Genomic DNA, 14,705 nt, shown 5'->3' on the forward strand with positions numbered 1-14,705 from the left:
GCTTGTTCAAGGCCATGTGGGATTTGAACTCCAGATATGCTTGCCTCCAGATCCTGGGCATGGGGCACAGTCACAGTTTTTCTTCTGTGACCTAAACTTTGCTATAAGGAGCACCAGAGATGTCTGTCTATGTCTTAACTCAGATGAGGCTCTCATTGTCTCTCTCTCTCTCTTTTTTGTAATTTTCTGAAGTGAGAAGCAGAGAGGCAGAGAGACAGACTCCTGCATGCACCTGACTGGTATCCACCCTGCAAGCCCACCAGGGGGCGATGCTCTGCCCATCTAGGGTGTCGCTCCATTGCAACCAGAGCCATTCTAGTACCTGAGGCGAAGCCATGATGCCATCCTCAGCGCCCGGGCCAACTTTGCTCCAATGGAGCCTTGGCTGTGGGAGGGGAAGAGAGAGAGAGAGAGGGTGAGGGATGGAGAAGCAGATGGGCACTTCTCCTGTGTGCCCTGGCCAGGAATTGAACCCGGGACTTCCACATGCTGGGCCGATGCTCTACCACTGAGCCAACTGGCCAGGGCCTCATTGTCTCTTAAAAGTGGTTTCAAAAGTTCACGTGGGAGGCTCAGTCCTGTGCTCACAAGAAAACACTCTCACCTCTCGCTCTCCTGCTTCCTCTCCTCTTTTTTTTTCCCCAAAAGGTAAATTTCTGTGTATTCACGCCTAATCTTTAAAAGTCGTGTAAACAATTTTTCTCCCTTCCTCCATCATTTGCACAATTTTTGTCAAGTCCAAACGTAATTTAAAATGAGGTAGGTAGTTTCTCTCTATTCGTGCCTTCGTCTTTGTGGTGACTGTTGAGGCCTGTACTAGTCTCCCATTTACGGGAGTGCCAAGGGTGGGCACCACTGACGGGTGGAGCTTCTCAGTTAGCTATTTTCTCAATCTCGTCCAAATCATCCGTGTCCAGTCTCTCTATTTTCTTATTAAAATGCTCCTGGATTCTGTTGAGGATGTTCATGCTGTGCTTGCTGTCGACCATGTTCACTGCCAGGCCCCTCTTGCCAAAGCGGCCAGTGCGCCCGATCCGGTGCAGGTAGGTCTCGTTGTCCGGGTTCCCATCCTTGTCCACGGGAAGGTCAAAGTTGATGACAACAGACACCTGTTCTACATCGATACCACGGGCACACACGTTGGTGGTCACCAGAACCTTCTCTTTGCCTTCTCGGAAGCGCTCAATCACCACAGCCCTCTGCTCCACCATCATCTCACCACTCAGCAGAGCCACCTGGTGGCCTTCTTTTGAGAGCTCTGCTGCCAGCCAACTGGCCGTTTTGCAGGTATGGCAGAAGATCATGGCTTGAGCAATGGTGATGGCCCCGTAGAGGTTACACAAGGCCTGGAACTTCTCGTCTCTGTACGTCTGGAACTTACGTCCTGTACAATAAGTACAGGACGTAATACTGCTTGATGGTGTCCAATGTCTCCTCCTCACGCTTCAGTTTGATAATGTTTGGTTCTGGGACCACTTTCTGGGCAAATTTCCATACAGAGTCTTCAAAGGTGGCAGAGAAAAGCAGCATCTGGCAGTTCCTGGGCAGCATCCTTTGGATGCGGATGCTCTGATCTTGGTGGTCCTGAGTAGCTATCATCACGTCAGCCTCATCTACAACCAACACCTTGATCTTCTTGGGGTCAATGAACTTGAGCTTGGCACACCAGTCTAAGACAGTCCCAGGGGTGCCAGTGACAATGTGCTCACTGATCTTCTGATCTCTGTCCAATTTATTGACTTGAACAGCATAAGCAAGCTTTAGTTCCAGATGAAATTTGCCCAGCTGCTCAATCACTTTTCCTGTTTGAAGCGCCGACTCATATGTTGGGGAGAGGCACAGGCACTGGGGGTATCTCTCCGCTGGTTCCACTCGGCTGAGCATGGCCAGGACGAAGGCAGCTGCTTTACCAGTACCAGACTGAGACTGGGCAATCAGGTTCTGTGGGGTTTCAAGCATCATAGGCAATGCGTTCTCTTGTATCTTGGACGGCCGGTTGAAGCCCATGGCATAGACTCCCAGGAGAAGCTGTGGTTTCAGCCGAAGCTCTTCGAAGGACTTCACTGAGTAGAGGGGGGACTTTGGATCTCACTGCAGGACTTCCACTTGGTTTGTGTTATCGACCAGGTTGCTTCTGATCAGCTTGTTGAGTAAGGACTGGGCAGCTCTGTCCTCATTGGTATCTGGTTTGACTTTCTCTTCCTTGATCTGCAAATTACTGGTCGACTTGACAGCCGCTTGCTTCCTGCTCGTCCACTGCGAGGGCCCATGAATCAGTGGCCGTGGTGCGGGGGGAAGGAGGCCGACTCACAAAAACAATCACCGCACTGCACGCCAACAATGATCGCTTCCTCTCCTCTTGTTCTGTGGCAGTGAGGCTGGCGGGCCTCTCCTTTCTCCCAGGACCCTGGGATTAGCCCCAGCGGTGCCTCTGATGAGCAGAACTCTGAGTGCCATCATGCACTTTGGCGAAACTATCTACACCTTTTTTAGACTGCACCCATTTTCCCTTTTCCAGCAGCTTGTCCACTGCAACACCATATGTTGATTACAGAGATCACATAATATTTGCCTGTGGTTTGAAATTCTGGGCAATGGTTGCCTTTTCACAACCATCTATGAAAATCTAAACTATAAAATGGGGTGGAAGAGTGGGAGACCGCCCTCATAAAATATATGTTGTCTTCTGATTTTTGTTCTGGCAAAACAAAAGTCTGTTTATTAGATTTTGAACACACATATTTTCAGAGCCACGTTTATTGTGTGCAGCACAGTACAGCCCCGCTTTGTACCTGTCCATATAAGTATCTAAGAAAGAGATTCATTCTTAGTTCTTGACAAACATGAAATTGCTTTCAAGAAAATGCATGTAAAAGCAATTACGATTATGAATGGCTTTGGCAGCTAGGACTCTACATGATTAATTTTGTAATATAGACAGCCTCCTCCTCATTCATATTTGATGGGAAGCCTGTGTAGTCGAGAGGGAATCGCAGCACGATCCTTTTAAAATTGTGTGTGAGGTTTCAGAGGTGGGTGGTGCTTTGCCTGCATTCAGGGTTCTACCCTTCCTTCCCTTGCTGGGCACTGACATCTGCTCTAACCTTGCCTCTGAGAGAGTGGCTGCTCTTTGGGGGGCCTGCGCAGACCAGATAAATAACCAGCAGGGTGTTATCCAAGGAAAGGAAATGAGCATCATTTGGAAACTGCCACATTTCCTTAAGCTGCTTGGAGTCTGTTGAGTTAGTGAGAAAGGGTCGTCTAATCTTCTCTGAGGAGGAGGACATCTGTTTGCTGCAATACACCATGTTTGTTTCAAGCTTTACAGTTTGCAAAGCATTCTAAATTCCTGGTCTTGTTAGACCTCACGATAATCCTTAACGGAGGCAACGCACAGCTAGGATTGGATCCCTTTGATCATTGGGGGAAGAGACTCTCAGAAAGCTTGTATGATGTTTAGCCTCTTCTGGACTCCTTTCCAAAGTCACCTCTTGACTCCCTCCCTCGTCCCCAAACAGCTCCTTGGCCCCTGCGACCCTATGTCCCTGCCTTGTATTGTGTTAGCAGAGTCCCTGGCATTTGCCTGCTGCTGACGGTACCTGCCAGTGTGACTGCAGTTCCTGCCCAGGCGCTCAGGGTACCTGCCAGGGTGACTGCAGTTCCTGCCCAGGCGCTCAGGGTACCTGCCAGGGTGACTGCAGTTCCTGCCCAGGCGCTCAGGGTACCTGCCAGGGTGTGACTGCAGTTCCTGCCCAGGCGCTCAGGGTACCTGCCAGGGTGTGACTGCAGTTCCTGCCCAGGCGCTCAGGGTACCTGCCAGGGTGACTGCAGTTCCTGCCCAGGCGCTCAGGGTACCTGCCAGGGTGTGACTGCAGTTCCTGCCCTGCACCAGGCGCTCAGGGTACCTGCCAGGGTGTGACTGCAGTTCCTGCCCTGCCCAGGCGCTCAGGGTACCTGCCAGGGTGTGACTGCAGTTCCTGCCCAGGCGCTCAGGGTACCTGCCAGGGTGACTGCAGTTCCTGCCCAGGCGCTCAGGGTACCTGCCAGGGTGACTGCAGTTCCTGCCCAGGCGCTCAGGGTACCTGCCAGGGTGACTGCAGTTCCTGCCCTGCGCCAGGCACTCAGGGTACCTGCCAGGGTGTGACTGCAGTTCCTGCCCAGGCGCTCAGGGTACCTGCCAGGGTGACTGCAGTTCCTGCCCTGCGCCAGGCACTCAGGGTACCTGCCAGGGTGTGACTGCAGTTCCTGCCCTGCACCAGGCGCTCAGGGTACCTGCCAGGGTGACTGCAGTTCCTGCCCAGGCGCTCAGGGTACCTGCCAGGGTGACTGCAGTTCCTGCCCAGGCGCTCAGGGTACCTGCCAGGGTGACTGCAGTTCCTGCCCTGCGCCAGGCACTCAGGGTACCTGCTAGGGTGACTGCAGTTCCTGCCCAGGCGCTCAGGGTACCTGCCAGGGTGACTGCAGTTCCTGCCCTGCGCCAGGCACTCAGGGTACCTGCTAGGGTGACTGCAGTTCCTGCCCAGGCGCTCAGGGTACCTGCCAGGGTGACTGCAGTTCCTGCCCTGCGCCAGGCGCTCAGGGTACCTGCCAGGGTGTGACTGCAGTTCCTGCCCAGGCGCTCAGGGTACCTGCCAGGGTGTGACTGCAGTTCCTGCCCAGGCGCTCAGGGTACCTGCCAGGGTGTGACTGCAGTTCCTGCCCTGCCCAGGCGCTCAGGGGCAGCTGCGCACTCACAGGAGCTCCACCTGCTACTGTGAAGTTTTGAGGGAAGCAAAGTGGTACTTGACCCCCAGAGGAAGGGATAAGGATCACTCCACCTTCCTTTCTTTAGATAATGCCCTATCTTTGCAAAGTTGGGTTTTCAGTGTCTACAATGATGGGAAGGGAGTGCTGGTGATAATAAGCGTGGGACAGGACTAGAGGGTGGTGGTGTCCAGCTGGAGGTGAGGTTTGAGACGTAATGCGTTGTCCAGCAGCACACATATCCCATGGAGTCCTTGTAGTTCTTTAAGAATAAAATAAAAAAGATGATTTTTTCTTTTAATTTTTGTGTATAGTTATTAGTTGCCAGGACATAAACACGCATTCAGTTGCTAGGACCAAACTATGCAATTAAAGGGACTGCTGGCATTTCTTTCAGCCTAGCGGCTGTGTGAAAACACCCAGGGTGCTCGGAAGGGCGTGTGAACCTAGAATATTTGGACGCCTCTGGTGTAACTAAAGAGCCTACGGGTGTTGCTTTTCTTTTTCTCAGAGGACTTTGAAAGTTTGAAAAGCTTTTAAACGCCACGACTGGATGCTGCCAAAGGGATTTCACCGCTTTGACAAGATACAGAGGAGACAGCTTTAGGTGGGGTCTTCCTAGCCTGAGCCACACTGGGTCCTCCGTGATGGGCGCTGTCCCAGAGTGTGCACAGCTGGCCTGAAACAGCAGGGTAATTAGTTGCCTAAGAGTGAGGAGAAAGTGATTCCGATGTCCATCATCCTTAGGGTTTCCACTGTCAGTCTGTCCCAGTGGAAAGCTCAGAGCGTCAATCTCCATTCTGTACTTTCTTCACTGTCCCTTAACCCCTTTCCCCAAAGGACGGAATGTGGGCAACCTGGAAGAGCAGCCTGCAGTCTGCCTCAGCTGTTTGCTAAGCCCCCAGTGGCCCAGGGCCTGGCTCCCCCTGCTCCCCCTGCTTCCCCCCTGCTTCCCCCTGCTCCCCCTGCTCCCCCTGCTCCCCCTGCTCCCCCCTGCTCCCCCTGCTCCCCCTGCTCCCCCCTGCTCCCCCTGCTCCCCCTGCTCCCCCTGCTCCCACTGCTTCCCCCTGCTCCCCCTGCTCCCCCTGCTCCCCCCTGCTCCACCTGCTCCCCCTGCTCCTCACTGTTCCCCCTGCTCCCCCCTGCTCCCCCTGCTCCCCCCTGCTCCCCACTGTTCCCCCTGCTCCCCCTGCTCCTCACTGTTCCCCCTGCTCCCTCCTGCTCCCCCTGATCCCCCTGCTCCTCACTGTTCCCCCTGCTCCCTCCTGCTCCCCCTGATCCCCCTGCTCCCCCCTGCTCCCCCTGCTCCCCCCCTGCTCCCCCTGCTCCTCACTGTTCCCCCTGCTCCCCCTGCTCCCCCTGCTCCCCCTGCTCCCCCTGCTCCCCCCTGCTCCCCCTGCTCCCCCTGCTCCTCACTGTTCCCCCTGCTCCCTCCTGCTCCCCCTGATCCCCCTGCTCCCCCCTGCTCCCCCTGCTCCTCACTGTTCCCCCTGCTCCCCCTGCTCCCCCTGCTCCTTCCTGCTCCCCCTGCTCCCCCCTGCTCCCCCCTGCTCCCCCTGCTCCCCCCTGCTCCCTCCTGCTCCCCCTGCTCCCCCCTGCTCCCCCCTGCTCCCTCCTGCTCCCCCTGCTCCCCCCTGCTCCCCCTGCTCCCCACTGTTCCCCCTGCTCCCCCCTGCTCCCCACTGTTCCCCCTGCTCCCTCCTGCTCCCCCTGCTCCCCCCTGCTCCCCCTGCTCCCCCCTGCTCCCCCCTGCTCCCTCCTGCTCCCCCTGCTCCCCCCTGCTCCCCCTGCTCCCCACTGTTCCCCCTGCTCCCCCCTGCTCCCCACTGTTCCCCCTGCTCCCTCCTGCTCCCCTCTGCTCCCCCTGCTCCCCCTGCTCCCCCCTGCTCCCTCCTGCTCCCCCTGCTCCCCCCTGCTCCCTCCTGCTCCCTCTGCTCCCCTCTGCTCCCCCTGCTCCCCCTGCTCCCCCCTGCTCCCTCCTGCTCCCTCTGCTCCCCCCTGCTCCCTCCTGCTCCCCACTGTTCCCCCTGCTCCCCCCTGCTCCCCCTGCTCCCTCTGCTCCCCCCTGCTCCCTCCTGCTCCCCCTGCTCCCCCCTGCTCCCCCCTGCTCCCCCTGCTCCCCCCTGCTCCCCCTGTTTCCCCTGCTCCCCCATGCTCCCCCCCTGCTCCCTCCTGCTCCCCACTGCTCCCCCTGCTCCCCCATGCTCCCCCGCTCCCCCCTGCTCCGCACTGTTCCCCCTGCTCCCCCTGCTCCCCCTGCTCCCCCCTGCTCCTCCTGCTCCCTCCTGCTCCCCCTGCTCCCCCTGCTCCCCCCTGCTCCCCCCTGCTCCCCACTGCTCCCCCTGCTCCCCCATGCTCCCCCGCTCCCCCCTGCTCCGCACTGTTCCCCCTGCTCCCCCTGCTCCCCCTGCTCCCCCCTGCTCCTCCTGCTCCCTCCTGCTCCCCCTGCTCCCCCTGCTCCCTCCTGCTCCCCCTGCTCCCCCCTGCTCCCTCCTGCTCCCCCTGCTCCCCCCTGCTCCCCCTGCTCCCCCTGCTCCCTCCTGCTCCGCACTGTTCCCCCTGCTCCCCCTGCTCCCCCTGCTCCCCCCTGCTCCTCCTGCTCCCTCCTGCTCCCCCTGCTCCCCCCTGCTCCCCCTGCTCCCCCTGCTCCCCCCCTGCTCCCCCTGCTCCCCCTGCTCCCCCCTGCTCCCCCTGCTCCCCCTGCTCCCTCCTGCTCCGCACTGTTCCCCCTGCTCCCCCTGCTCCCCCTGCTCCCCCCTGCTCCTCCTGCTCCCCCTGCTCCCCCCTGCTCCCCCCTGCTCCCTCCTGCTCCCCCTGCTCCCCCCTGCTCCCCCCTGCTCCCTCCTGCTCCCCCTGCTCCCCCCTGCTCCCCCCTGCTCCCTCCTGCTCCCCCTGCTCCCCCCTGCTCCCCCTGCTCCCCCCTGCTCCCCCTGCTCCCCCTGCTCCCTCCTGCTCCGCACTGTTCCCCCTGCTCCCCCTGCTCCCCCTGCTCCCCCCTGCTCCCCCTGCTCCCTCCTGCTCCCCCTGCTCCCCCCTGCTCCTCTGCTCCCCCCTGTTCCCCCTGCTCCCCCCTGCTCCCCCCTGCTCCCTCTGCTCCCCCTGTTCCCCCTGCTCCCCCCTGCTCCCCCTGCTCCCTCTGCTCCCCCTGCTCCCCCTGCTCCCCCCTGCTCCCCCCTGCTCCCTCCTGCTCCCCTCTGCTCCCCCTGCTCCCCCTGCTCCCCCTGCTCCCCCCTGCTCCCTCTGCTTCCCCTGCTCCCCCCTGTTCCCCCTGCTCCCCCCTGCTCCCCCTGCTCCCTCTGCTCCCCCTGCTCCCCCTGCTCCCTCTGCTCCCCCTGTTCCCCCTGCTCCCCCCTGCTCCCCCTGCTCCCTCTGCTCCCCCTGCTCCCCCTGCTCCCCCCTGCTCCCCCCTGCTCCCTCCTGCTCCCCCTGCTCCCCCCTGCTCCCTCCTGCTCCCCCTGCTCCCCCCTGCTCCCCCTGCTCCCCCTGCTCCCCCCTGCTCCCTCCTGCTCCCCCTGCTCCCCCCTGCTCCCCCCTGCTCCCTCCTGCTCCCCCCTGCTCCCCCTGCTCCCCCCTGCTCCCTCCTGCTCCCCCTGCTCCCCCCTGCTCCCTCTGCTCCCCCTGCTCCCCCCTGCTCCCTCCGGCTCCCCTCTGCTCCCCCCTGCTCCCCCCTGCTCCCCCTGCTCCCCCGCTCCCCCTGCTCCCCCCTGCTCCCCTCTGCTCCCCCTGCTCCCCCTGCTCCCCCTGCTCCCCCTGCTCCCCCCTGCTCCCCCTGCTCCCCCCTGCTCCCCCTGCTCCCCCTGCTCCCCCTGCTCCCCCCTGCTCCCTCCTGCTCCCCCTGCTCCCCCCTGCTCCCCCCTGCTCCCTCCTGCTCCCCCCTGCTCCCCCTGCTCCCCCCTGCTCCCTCCTGCTCCCCCTGCTCCCCCCTGCTCCCTCTGCTCCCCCTGCTCCCCCCTGCTCCCTCCGGCTCCCCTCTGCTCCCCCTGCTCCCCCCTGCTCCCCCCTGCTCCCCCTGCTCCCCCGCTCCCCCTGCTCCCCCCTGCTCCCCTCTGCTCCCCCTGCTCCCCCTGCTCCCCCTGCTCCCCCTGCTCCCCTTGCTCCCCCTGCTCCCCCCTGCTCCCTCTGCTCCCCTGCTCCCCCTGCTCCCCCCTGCTCCCCCTGCTCCCCCTGCTCCCCCTGCTCCCCCCTGCTCCCCCCTGCTCCCTCCTGCTCCCCCTGCTCCCTCCTGCTCCCCCCTGCTCCCCTTTCTCCCCCTGGTCCCCCTGCTCCCCCCTGGTCCCCCTGCTCCCCCTGCTCCCCTTGCTCCCCCTGCTCTCCCTGCTCCCCCCTGCTCCCTTGCTCCCCCTGCTCCCCCTGCTCCCCCCTGCTCCCCTTGCTCCCCTTGCTCTCCCTGCTCTTCCCTGCTCTCCCTGCTCCCCCTGTTCCCCCTGCTCCCCCTGCTTCCCCTTCTCCCCCTGCTCCCCCTGCTCCCCCCTGCTCTCCCTGCTCCCCCCTGCTCCCCCTGCTCCCCCTTCTCCCCCTGCTCCCCCTGCTCCTCCTGTTCCCCCTGCTCCCCCTGCTCCCCCTGCTCCCTCACTGCTCTGGCACCACCAGGCCAGCCTTGGCCAGCCTTACCTCCCTTCCTCTGGGCTGGGTCCCACTCTGTGAGATGGAAGGGCTGGAGACAGATGCTGCCTGATGTTAAAGAAATGTGTGAAAAGCAGAACTGGAATTGAGGGAGACACTGTCCCTGATGTAAAAGGCACCCAGGGGATTCTTAAGTACCTCTCATCTTCGCATGTCCCTGGCAGCCTGGTCAGGGCTGGTGGGACCCATTATCAGCTGGCTTCTTGGGCTTCATCCTGGGCGGGACTAGAACCAACACTTTTCATCGACCTTCAGCTCTAAAGCCGGACACTCCTGGTTCAAATCCTGGCTCCGCCATGTACTAGCTGTGTGACTTTGGGAAAGCTATCTAACCTATCTAAGGTTTCCTCATCTGGAAAAAGGACATAATAATGAAACGCCTCCTAAGATTATTGTGACAATTCATTGAAACACATTATGTTAAGCCTGAGCATGGTGCCTGAAACAAAAGTCTTCAATAAACGGTAGCAATTATCATCTTCATCATCACCCTCGCCACCTTCATTATCACCATCATCTCACTGGGAACAACAAACCTGTGAAGTGGGATGAAGAGACGTTACTAACTCCATTTTGCAGATAGGGAGGCTCAGAGAGGTAACGTCTGACTTGCCTCATGATGCACACAGATACAGCAGGGACTCCAAGCCCAGCTATGCTTCCTTCACCAGCACTCTCTGTCGCACCCCACTGCTCCTTCCTCCCTTCCTTCCTTCCGCCCCATCTCCTGCCCCCTCTGACTGACATTGCCCACCACATTCACGCCCTGCTGCTCTCCCCTCCTGGATGCTGACGTCACACAGCCACTGGAGAGAATGAGGCACCCTTCTGGGCCTGGGAGTGTCTCCTGAGTGGACACATGCTTGTCTTCTGTGCATTTTGTGGCCCCAGCTCTCCTGGCAGCGTGGCTGGCCTTGTCTCAGAGCCTGGAGCCCGCGTTCTAAGGAGTGAGGCACAGGAATCTGTCCGCTGGAACCCCACTGTCATGGCCCTGCACAGCAGCAGCTGATGGGTATTTTGAGGTGGGAGGGATACTCTTTCCCCAGTGTTTCACAGGGCTATGATTCCAGATGCAAAGAGCTCCCCCACTTCCACATGCGGCCACTATGCAGCATAGTCTGTGATTTGCTAATCCCTTCTCTGTACCCAAAACTGTCCTACTGTTACTCCCCACCTTACCAGGAGGGAGTGTGGCACATGCCAGGATTAGTCAGAGGTCAGTTTTGTATCATCCTCCGTCCCAGTTCATTTTTGTTGTGTAATAAGCTATTCTCAAACTTTGTGGATTAAAATAATTTATTATTTCTTGCTAATCTTTGGGTTGTTTGGGTGGTGATTCCAGTCCTGGCTGTTTGGCTGAGTCTGGACGGTCTCAAGTGGCTTCCTTCATGTGTCTTTGTCCTCAGCGGGGGCAGTGTATTAACCATGTCTTTTTATTTCCTGTATTGTTGATGCTTTGACATGTTGGGGCCTTACAGACCCTGGAGGGACTGCCCCTCCCTGAGTTGGCCAGTTCCTGGAGACAGGACATCACTCTTCTGAAGGACATACCTTTCTTGTGCAAACCAACCAATATGATGGAGCTCTTGCACTCTGGGTCACTATCCTCCTGCCCTAACTGCCCCAGGACAGGCACCAGATACCTGGGGCAGCCCCTGTGCCCCATTTCCCATTCCTACCCATGGGAACCACAGTACTGCTCCTGCCCCTGTTTCCACTGGCCCCTCTGCCTCCTGACTGACCCGGTGCTTCCCAATGTGGCCCTCCCTACGGTGTGGTCTGCTCCCTCCTCTTAAGAAATTATCTTTGCAATGGCAGTTGTCTCTCCAACTGTTGGCCTCACCTTCCCTGAATCATAATAAAGCCTACATTTCAAAGCAGACAGCAGCTGAGATGGCTGGCTCTTCCCTTCTATGTGATTTCTCATCTGCCAGGAGGTTAGCCCAGGCTTGTTGCTGTGGTATCTCAGTGTTCCCAGCAGCAAGAGAGGGCAAACTTCACTGTGTAAGCACTCTCAAACTTCTGCCTGGGTCACACTTGCTATTACTGGACAGAGCATGTCATACGGTCAAGTTCAGATTCAAAGGGTGGAAAGAAATAGGCTCCATCTCTTAAAGGGAGGAGCAGCAAAGTCATATTGCAAGGAGCAGCAAAGTCATATTGTGCATCCAGGGATGGCAAGAATTTGTTGTCATTTTAAAAAACCTACTATCTGCTCCTCTCTCTGTGCCTTTTGGGAAGTGGCTTTCTTTCACAGAGCTGCCGAGAGCGTCAAACACCATAAATTATAGTGTGCCATAAAATGTAATAGTGGTTGTTATCGGACATCCCTACCATGCGTGTCACATTTCAAATTGAGAGAGATCCAGGTGTTTAAATCTTAAATAATTTTGTTATTATACAGCTTGGGCAGAAGGATAGTTTCCTGAGACTTGGGCTGGTGTGATCCTGACAAGTGCCTGACAGGATGCCACCCTGCTCTTGTATGAAATGCATGTTATTTACAGTCTTAGTTGAGGTTCTTGAATCCATCTACCAGGGTCTCAGTTCTGGATCCTGGGAGACAAAATCCGGTTGGCCAGGCCCTGGCCAGCTGCTCAGTGGTAGAGCATCGCCTGGCATGTGGATGTCCCAGGTCCAATTCTTGGTCAGGGCACACAGGAGAAGCACCCACCTGCTTCTCCCCTTCTCCTCCTCTTGCATTTCTATCTCTTTTCCCCTCCTGCAGCCATGGCTTGATTGGAGCAAGTTGGCCCTGGGCACTGAAGATGGCTCCATGGCTTCCACCTCAGATGCTAAAATGCTAAGAAGAGCTCAGTTGCTGAGCAACAACAGAGCAATGCCCCAGATGAGCAGAGCATCACCCCTGCAGGGGTCCCCAAACTTTTTACACAGGGGGCCAGTTCACTGTCCCACAGACCGTTGGAGGGCCACCACATACAGTGCTCCTCTCACTGACCACCAATGAAAGAGGTGCCCCTTCCAGAAGTGCAGCAGGGGGCCGGATAAATGGCCTCAGGGGGCCGCATGCGGCCCACGGGCCGTAGTTTGGGGACGCCTGCTTAGTGGGCTTGCCACGTGGATCCCAGTCAGGGCACCCGTGGGAGTCTGTCTCTGCCTCCTGCCCTCTCATTGAATAATAAAAAAAAAAATCTGGTTGACCAAGTTTGGATCAGGTGTACATTTGTGGTCCAACCATACCAATCAAAGGCAAGTAGTCATGGGTGCAGAATGATGTTTTATGTCTGTCTTGACTCCAATCCTGTAAGCTGACCGGGCACGCTAATCTTTAACAACCAATGGTTTGCTAAAGCAAGTTATGAACATCCACACAGCAGGGTTCTTGCCCCAGACCTTTCTTGCTTAATTTCCCAGTGTGTTTCCACCTGCCTCTGGTTCCTGTATAATTCCCGACTCTTGGCTGTATTTCATTTGCTGTCTTGCTCTTGTACTTTCCCACTTGCTGTTTTCATTTTCGTCTGAACTTGTCAGCCCCTGCATCTCAACTCTTGTAGAAGAAAGCCTTTTGCTTGGGTACACCTTCCAATCCAGAGCAACAATCAACAATGGATTTAATTGAGGTTTCGTTCTTCTGGGTTGATTTGAGGCTTGGGTTGCACTAGCCATCATGGTTGACTCCTTGGGACTCTACTTGCAGCCGTGGTTCACCCACTCCGCTATAAGATGTGGGAGTTAGATAATTTATATGCCTGTTTCTCTGTCTAGACTATAATCCCATTGAGGTTACTGTGTTTCCAGATGTTATTTATGATTTTGTCTCTACAGGACTAAGGGATTGAGTGGGATCTAGAATGAAGACAATAGATTAGGCTGGACCTTTATCTGGCTGGACAGCTCAGTTGGTTAGATCATTGTCCTGATGTGCAAAGGTTGCTGGTTTGATCCTGGTCAGGGCACATACAGGAACAGATTGATGTTTTTGTCTGTCTCTCTCTCTCTCTCCCTTCCTCTCTCTCTAAAAATCAAGAAAGTTTTTTTTAATACAGCCCACAAATAATAATAAACAATGGCTTCCATTTACCAAGTACATAGCAGGTGCCAGGCAGGGCACTAAGTGCTTTATATAGATGATACTTAATCCTTACAACAATCCTGGAGGGAGTTAGTTTTCTCATTTTGTAAATTAGACTCAGAAAGGCTTTTATGAATAATGCTGCTGTAAACATTCTTGTTTATGTCTTCCTGTAGTTTGTGCACACACATTTCTGTTGGGTATATGTCTGGGAATGGTGCTGGCTCATAAAGTACAGATATATTCATCTTCATTAAAGTGCTCTTACAAATTTATATTCCCACCAGCACTTGCATAAGATTCTGGTTTCAATATTTATGTGACAGGATCTTGGCCAACATTTGATATTATGTCTTTTTTATATTAGTACTTCCAGCAGGTGTTTAGTGGTATCTCATTGTAGCTTAATTTGTATTTCCATCATGGCCAAAGAGGTTGAGCACATTTAACAAGAATTTTTTAAACACACACACACACACACACACACACACACACACACACACACACACACACACACACGGTTTTCCCTATTGTTAAACATTTTACATTATAGTGTGGTATATTTGTTGCAACTGATGTACTAATATTAATGCATTATTAACTGAAGTCCACAGTTTACATTAAGGTTTCCTCTTTGTGTCGTATAAGTCTCTGGGTTTTGGCAAATGTATAATGTCGTGAATCTGCCCTTACAGTATCATGCAGAATAGTTTCACTGGCTTAGAACCTGTGCACCGTCTGCGCATCTCACTCCACTTCTCCAAACCTCTGGCAACCGCTGATCTTCTGACCGTCTCTATTGTTTTTCTTTTTTCAGAGTGTCATATAGTTGGAATCATATAGTATGTAGACTTTTCAGATTGGCTTCTTTGCCTAGCAATATGTATTTAGGATTTCTCTGTCTTTTCATGACTTGATTTCTCTTTATCACTGAATAATATTCTGTTGTTTGGATTAGTATACAAAATATCCACAGTTTGTTTGCCCATTCACATATCAAAGAACATGTTAGTTGCTTCCCCATTTTGGCAATTTGTACAGTAAGCTTCTATAAACATCCATGTGCAGGTTTATGTGTAGACATAAGTTTTCAATTAATTTGGGTAAACACCAAAGAGCATGATGACTGAATTGTACAATTAGAGTATGTTTAATTTTATAAGAAACTGCCAAACTGTCTTGTGAAGTGTCCATTTTTCTTTCCTACCAACAATGAATGAGCCATCCTGTCCTGTTGCTTCACATCCTCATCAGCATTTAGTATTGTCAGTTTTGGGATTTAACACGTTCTAATATGTGTGTAATT

At 55.7% G+C, this 14,705-nt stretch overlaps 1 pseudogene; it reads right to left on the reverse strand.

The window, feature by feature from the left end:
- Window positions 1–647: 647 nt before the first annotated feature.
- The window catches only part of LOC136381850 (ATP-dependent RNA helicase DDX19A-like), a 94,556-nt pseudogene continuing 80,498 nt past the window's right edge, over window positions 648–14,705 (reverse strand).

The sequence above is a fragment of the Saccopteryx leptura genome, chromosome 10, assembly GCF_036850995.1.
Source record: "Saccopteryx leptura isolate mSacLep1 chromosome 10, mSacLep1_pri_phased_curated, whole genome shotgun sequence".
NCBI lineage: Eukaryota > Metazoa > Chordata > Mammalia > Chiroptera > Emballonuridae > Saccopteryx > Saccopteryx leptura.